At 34.0% G+C, this 7,781-nt stretch overlaps 1 long non-coding RNA gene across 1 annotated transcript; it reads right to left on the bottom strand.

The window, feature by feature from the left end:
- Positions 1-3,620: 3,620 nt before the first annotated feature.
- LOC120330118 (uncharacterized) lies at positions 3,621-6,171 on the bottom strand. The gene is made up of 3 exons (XR_013476830.1): positions 5,791-6,171; positions 5,219-5,309; positions 3,621-4,932 (listed from the first exon to the last, which is right to left on the bottom strand). It is a non-coding gene; the product is annotated as an uncharacterized LOC120330118 (long non-coding RNA).
- Positions 6,172-7,781: the final 1,610 nt, after the last annotated feature.

The following is a 7,781-nucleotide window of genomic DNA, read 5'->3' as shown; positions in this document are numbered from 1 at the left end:
CGAATACCACTCAAAATAGACACGAATTGTTCAATGCTGCAGAACTTACATGTAAATTGAAACATTCATTGGTCGAAGCATCAGACTCGGCTCTTTCTCTTCTTAAAATGATGGACTTAAATAGGCATGCATATATTGCTTTTATTTTATTTTGTGCATGCATGGTTTACTTCCTCTGAAAGAGTCGTTTTCAACTGATCTTCGCCCGTACTGTCCGGTGGTTCTGCAAGTTTACATTCAAATCCGAAAATAAATATTATATGTGTATTGTTTAACATTTAAAAATAGAATTAAATGACAATTAGAAGCCATTTTTATCATTGAATATAATTATTTACTATAATCGAAGAAAAGAAAATCATCAAAATCGATATTCTAGTGGCTAGTATTTACCTGAATTTGCCCCATCCTGGTTGCACAGAGTCGAGATGATATAAAGCACCACGCTAAACATATTTCATGTATTTGCTGAAAATTTTGTACGAACTGCGCTCAAAATATTATTTGCCTTATATTATGCTACATATAAATTGTATAATAATATTAGTTTATATAAAAAGAGACAGTGACCTACGTCGCTATAAGCGCGCACATTGCGCTTTTGAAACAATTTCAATGCACTGTAATCTGACAGCGTTTGAGTCGAGATAATTTAACGATTAGTATGAAAAATGTTCGATCATTTTATAATTCTCTAATATCTCAAGAACCACAATAGGTATGTCCCATACTCCGACATACTGCATGTAAACTAGTGCAATGGAGAATTGGAGAAACTTGCAATGCGCTATTCAAATTATATAGGCAAATACTGACATGGGTAAACTGCGGGCCAAAGCCGGCCCGATGGGTAATTCATCTGGCCCGCCTGATGTTGCGACAATCAAACTAAACCAAATTTTGATGTTTTAGCTCAAAATAACTCAAGGAAATTGCGATTAAATTCTGTTTGTTTCGTCACGAGGCTTATTGTTTTCCAACTTTGCTTCGGTAACACTGTAGATATTGTTCATAAAAAGTAACTTTTCAAGTTATACTTACATGGCCCGCCAGTCTAGGTGGGCAAAATATTTGGCCCTTGATCCAAAAACATTGCCCACACCTGGCAAATGTGCTGTATATTGGAAAGCGTCACTACCAAAACGTGGCGTTTTCAACGACGGAATGCTTAGTCTCGTTATGAATATTACGCTAATGCAAAAGAGCGTGCCGATATCCACAATTAAGTTTTATATTATTCATTATAGAACAAAAAATAATAGGGCGATTCTATAAAACAACAATTTACTTTTTATTATTCTACTCAGAGTCGTTGCTGTTAATTATGTCATCCGGGAGTCTGCTTCACATCAAAAGAAATATCAATAACAAATAATAAGAAAACGATATATCAAGTTAATTTGGTACCGATGTTGTTAGTTGAGCAATTAGAAACATCATATAAATATCAACACTCATTTTACACGATTTGCATATCACAGCAATACAACCAAATATTCTAAAATTAATTAGGCAATACGAGTCTTGTTTGAACGCTCATTTCATCAATACTTTATTCGACACGAAATGTACTTATGGAGCCTCGAATGAAAAGAACCTTAGTTTGCTTAGGCTAAATAATTATATATATATATATATATATATATAACTCTATTACGGTAGTTAAACGGACCTGCCATAATTGCAGTACTTAAGCGGACGTCGTTCCTGTGTCCGTATCATTGTTTTTAAATACGTGTTTGGAGAGTGCGAGAGCCGTTGACAACTACGGAGAAAAAGAGTCAACACAATCCTCTCGGTAACAGATATAAAATTTTTGTCCGCTTAATTCGTCCACTTAATTCAGACCACCAAATGTTTTAGCCTATTTCGGCACTAAGCCGGACCCCTCTTATATGTCGCTCTGGATGTCTACATAAATGATGTTGCTTTTATTTTAATACGCATTTTAAAGCGTATGACCTCGCTTCAATTTCCGATGGATTCGAACCATTCAGCAATATTTATCACAAAAAATAGCATTTCTTTTTCAATGTTCCGTCTTTTGTGCAAGGGAGATGCACTGTGTTTGGTGTTGGAAATATTCTTCTACATCAAAAAATACTCAAAATGCAACGTGAAGGTAGACAAATCGAAACAAATTGATCCAAACGTGTTATATATTTGAAACTGAGAAATACACAGAGCATATCACAAATGTTCGCCTATTCCAACCCTATGGTGCAACATATAGATTAAACAGATGCTATGTTGTAAGTGTCAAGATATCAACACCAAGTCAAAATTATGGCATTCCAATAATATTGATAAATATTACACAAAATATATCTCAAATTTCAACTTATCCGACCACCTAAGGGTGGCATACAACAATTGAAAAAAAAATTCTGAAATCATATTGAGAAACATCACACAAAATATATCTCAAATGTCCACCTATCCGGCCACCTGAGTGTGGCATACAAGAATTGAAATAAAAATTCTGAAAGTATATTGATAAACATTACACAAAATATATCTCAAATGTCAACTTATCCGACCACCTAAGGGTGGCATACAACAATTGAAAAAAAATTCTTAAATCATATTGAGAAACATCACACAAAATATATTTCAAATGTCCACCTATCCGGCCACCTAAGTGTGGCGTACAAGAATTGAAATAAAAATTCTGATATCATATTGAGAAATATTACACAAAGTATGTCTCAAATGTCCACCTATCCGGCCACCTAAGTGTGGCATACAAGAATTGAAATGAAAATTCTGAAATCATATTGAGGAACATTACACAAAGTATATCTCAAATGTCCACCTATCCGGCCACCTAAGTGTGGCATTAAACATTAAAATGAAAATTCAGAAATCATATTGAGAACATTATACGAAGTATATCTCGAATGTCCACCTATCCGACCACCTAAGTGTGACATACACAAGAATTGAAATGAAACTTCTGAAATCATATTGAGAAACATTACACAAAGTATATCTTAAATGTCCACATATCCGGCCACCTAAGTGTGGCATACAAGAATGGAAATGAAAACTCTGAAATCATATTGAGAAACATTATACAAAGTATATCTCAAATGTCCACCTATCCGACCACCTAAGTGTGGCATGAAACAATCACAGTGAAAACTCTGAAATCATATTGAGAAACATTACACAAAGTATATTTCAAATGTCCACCTATCCGGCCACCTAAGTGTGGCATACAAGAATTGAAATGAAAACTCTGAAATCATATTGAGAAACATTACACAAAGTATATCTCAAATGTCCACCTATCCGACCACCTAAGTGTGGCATGAAACAATCACAATGAAAACTCTGAAATCATATTGAGAAACATTACACAAAGTATATTTCAAATGTCCACCTATCCGGCCACCTAAGTGTGGCATACAAGAATTGAAATGAAAATTCTGAAATCATATTGAGAAACATTACACAAAGTATATCTCAAATGTTCACCTATCCGGCCACCTAAGTGTGGCATACAAGAATTGGAATGAAAATTCTGAAATCATATCGAGATACATTACACAAAGTATATCTCAAATGCCCATCTATCCGGCCACCTAAGTGTGGCATACAAGAATTGAAATGAAAATTCTGATATCATATTGAAAAACATTACACAAAGTATATCTCAAATTTCCACCTATCCGACCACCTAAGTGTGGCAAAAAAAAAAAATGAAAACTCTGAAATCATATTGGGATACATTACACAAAGTATATCTCAAATGTCCACCTATCCGACCACCTAAGTGGGGCATACAAAAATTGAAATGAAAATTCTGAAATAATATTGAGAAACATTGCGCAAAATATATATCTCAAATGTCCGCATATCCGACCACCTAAGTGTGGCATACAACTATTGAAACAAAATTCTGGAATCGTATTGAGAAACCTTACACAAAATATATCTCACACACTTAAGTGTGTGAAATTTAACTGAAATACGAAATTTCGAATACTAATCATATTTTGATGTTGTGAAAAATTGCTCAAAATTTATCTCTAATGTTTACCTATCCGATAACTTGAGAGTGACAAATATTATAAAACAAAATTTTTAAACCATATTGAAAAACAAAACAGAAAATAAATCGCAAATCGTCATCTACTCAGCTACGTAAGTGTGTCATGTAAATGCAAAATGATATTTTGGAATGGCAATAATATTGAGAAGCATTCAAAAAAAATTTCAACCATCCGACCATTTCAGAAGGTATGTAATTAAAACACGAAATTCTGAATAAAATATCGAGAAACATTATACACAACATATCTCAAATGTTCAATTAAGTGACGTTTTCAGTGGGGCCTATAACTGCGAAACGAAATTTTGCCATGTCAACTAAAATGAGAAACATTACACCAATTATAACTCAAATGTCTACCTACCGGGGCGCCTAATTATAGCAGTGATTGATTATACAGTCAACTATACAAGCGATCAAAATGAAATTATTGAACCTCAATATCAATTTAAAATATTTGCACAATTTATTTAAAATGTTTGCACCAACTCGGAATACAAAAACATGATTGTTATTTTGAATTTATAATTAAATAGTAAAAATGTATGCCAAGTATGTATACGAATGTGGATATGCCCACTAGGTTAAGTTGTTGAGGAGAGACAAGATTATGCTCACTGCCGGTTCATCTTTATAAATTATACAGAGATGTCTTAAAGCTTTACAATAAACTTCTCGCAAGATATACCAATCCGTGCAATTATTCTTCCTTTCGTCGTTTCTTTTCTGGTTCGCGTTTGTTTAGAAGCTTTTTTTTTTAATTGATTTACAGCCTTTTTCTTTTCCATATATATGGTTTTCTTTGAAATCACTTACATTGCTTATTGAAAGTGATTCTGAAGATGGTGCGGTATAGTCTGTTGACTTATCTGAAACTTTGGTCAAAAATACATGCATAAGTCACAAAACATCGTCACAGTGTTTTAGTCCGATTCAGAATTACGCTACTCTTGATTGATCGAACAAACGAAATGTTTGAAATGGATAATTGCATTATTACTCAAAGAAACCAGAGTTTCTAAACGGTGCACTACAATTATTCGTAGATAGCTGCGCTATTTGTGATGGGCTACAAAGGATATTATGATTTGGTTTATTACCATTCATTGGTATCAATTTACGATACTGTATTTAATAAAAAAACAAGCATAGCAAACTCACTTAGTCCCCTCCTGGCACAGTTTTCTCCGAATACTACCCGCATTTTCGTCTGCCAAGTTCTGAAACGTGGGCCATCTCGTTGGAGAGTCACCTAAATGTGAACAAAAATACAGCCCAGTAAATACCTAGATGAGGATGGTAAAATAACTCAGGGATATGTGCCAAATCACAAAACAAAATTGCTAGCAATGCAATTCTCCAAAACTGTTTTCCGAAGATGAAATATTCTAATCTAATATGAAGCGGTGTATTAGATATTTTTATTTACACCAAGCTATACAAACGTCAACCACTCGCTTCTCGTATATCCTTCTGATTCGACAAAAAATTGAATCATTGAATTTCCACAATCTTCGTTTGTATTTTCATCTGGATTTAGAAATCCTTCTGAATTACACACTCTTACAAACAAAAACCCAGTCGTAGCATTATTTTGATGGTCAGATCAGAACTACGACCAGTAAAAGCATAACAGTATCAGTAGTCTATATTTTGATAGTCAGGATTACGTAAAAAATCTCAACACCAAAAATATAGTAACCCTAATATTAAAAATCGTTATGACTAATCACCTTATCCGATGAGTGATGATTTCCAGCAGCATTCCTCGGTGACGTTGAAATCCTTGCTTATTTTGACTCGACTTCAACTCACTGGGTAACTGATAACACCTGACACAAAAGACTTGGATCGCTTCTCCAAACACAACTGTTCTATTTTATCTAAATTTCGGCAATCACGCACTCATGAAGTTCCCAATCCCCTCACGGCGCCAAGGTTACTTGCGAACAATACGGCAAACGTGGTAAAGTTCTCGGCGAACCCGACAGTTTTACTATTGCGACACAAAGCCTCTTTAGTACGAAGTTGTGAATTGAGGTCCTTTTCAGTTTATTGAGCTTATATTGCAAAAAACAGAACGGACGATCTTCATGTTCTGCCTGGTTATTGTATCAAAATTATCAAACCTACTCTCCAAAAATCGTAAAAACATATACCGAAAAATTAAAAGATTTTTTCATAAATAAAATGTCCACTTTATGTACGAAAATTAAACCCATTGATTATAAACCAGCAGAACTACTGTCCCAATAAAGTTGGCGAAAATGTGCAATTATTTAAAAAATATTGAAAGAACATATTATTTTTGATACTGTTTTATCAGAGAAAAAGAGATTTCAGCAAAATATCGCAAAACGTTTTAATTATGGAACGTGGAATATTTAAGCGGACAGGAAAATGTCTACCCAATTTTTCCGTCTACATAACTGTCGCTTTTTTAGCACGGTATGTCTACTTAACTACCGTATTAGATATATATATATATATATATATATATATATATATATATATTTAACTCTATTACGGTAGTTAAACGGACCTGCCATATTTGCAGTACTTAAGCGGACGTCGTTCCTGTGTCCGTATCATTGTTTTTAAATACGTGCTTGGAGAGCGCGAGAGCCGTTGACAACTACGGAGAAAAAGAGTCAACACAATCCTCTCGATAAAAGATATAGAATTTTTGTCCGCTTAATTCGTCCACTTAATTCAGACCACCAAATGTTTTAGCCTATTTCGGCACTAAGCCGGACCTCCTTTTATATGTCGCTCTGGATGTCTGCATAAATGATGTTGCTTTTATTTTAATACGCATTTTAAAGCGTATGACCTCGCTTCAATTTCCGATGGATTCGAACCATTTAGCAATATTTATCACAAAAAATAGCATTTCTTTTTCAATGTTCCGTCTTTCGTGCAAGGGAGATGCACTGTGTTTGGTGTTCGAAATATTCTTCTATATCAAAAAATACTCAAAATGCAACGTGAAGGTAGACAAATCGAAACAAATTGATCCAAACGTGTTATATATTTGAAACTGAGAAATACACAGAGCATATCACAAATGTTCGCCTATTCCAACCCTATGGTGCAACATATAGATTAAACAGATGCTATGTTGTGAGTGTCAAGATATCAATACCAAGTCAAAATTATGGCATTCCAATAATATTGATAAACATTACATAAAATATATCTCAAATGTCAACTTATCCGACCACCTAAGGGTGGCATACAACAATTGAAAAAAAAATTCTTAAATCATATTGAGAAACATCACACAAAATATATCTCAAATGTCCACCTATCCGGCCACCTAAGTGTGGCATAAAAGAATTGAAATAAAAATTCTGAAATCATATTGATAAACATTACACAAAATATATCTCAAATGTCAACTTATCCGACCACCTAAGGGTGGCATACAACGATTGAAAAAAAAATTCCTAAATCATATTGAGAAACATCACACAAAATATATCTCAAATGTCCACCTATCCGGCCACCTAAGTGTGGCGTACAAGAATTGAAATAAAAATTCTGAAATCATATTGAGAAATATTACACAAAGTATGTCTCAAATGTCCACCTATCCGGCCACCTAAGTGTGGCGTACAAGAATTGAAATGAAAATTCTGAAATCATATTGAGGAACATTACACAAAGTATATCTCAAATGTCCACATATCCGGCCACCTAAGTGTGGCATTAAACATTAAAA

Source organism: Styela clava, chromosome 6, assembly GCF_964204865.1.
Source record: "Styela clava chromosome 6, kaStyClav1.hap1.2, whole genome shotgun sequence".
In the NCBI taxonomy this organism is placed as follows: Eukaryota; Metazoa; Chordata; class Ascidiacea; order Stolidobranchia; family Styelidae; genus Styela; species Styela clava.
The sequence above is the reverse complement of the archived record's forward strand: the minus strand, read 5'-3'. Positions and strand labels throughout refer to the sequence as shown.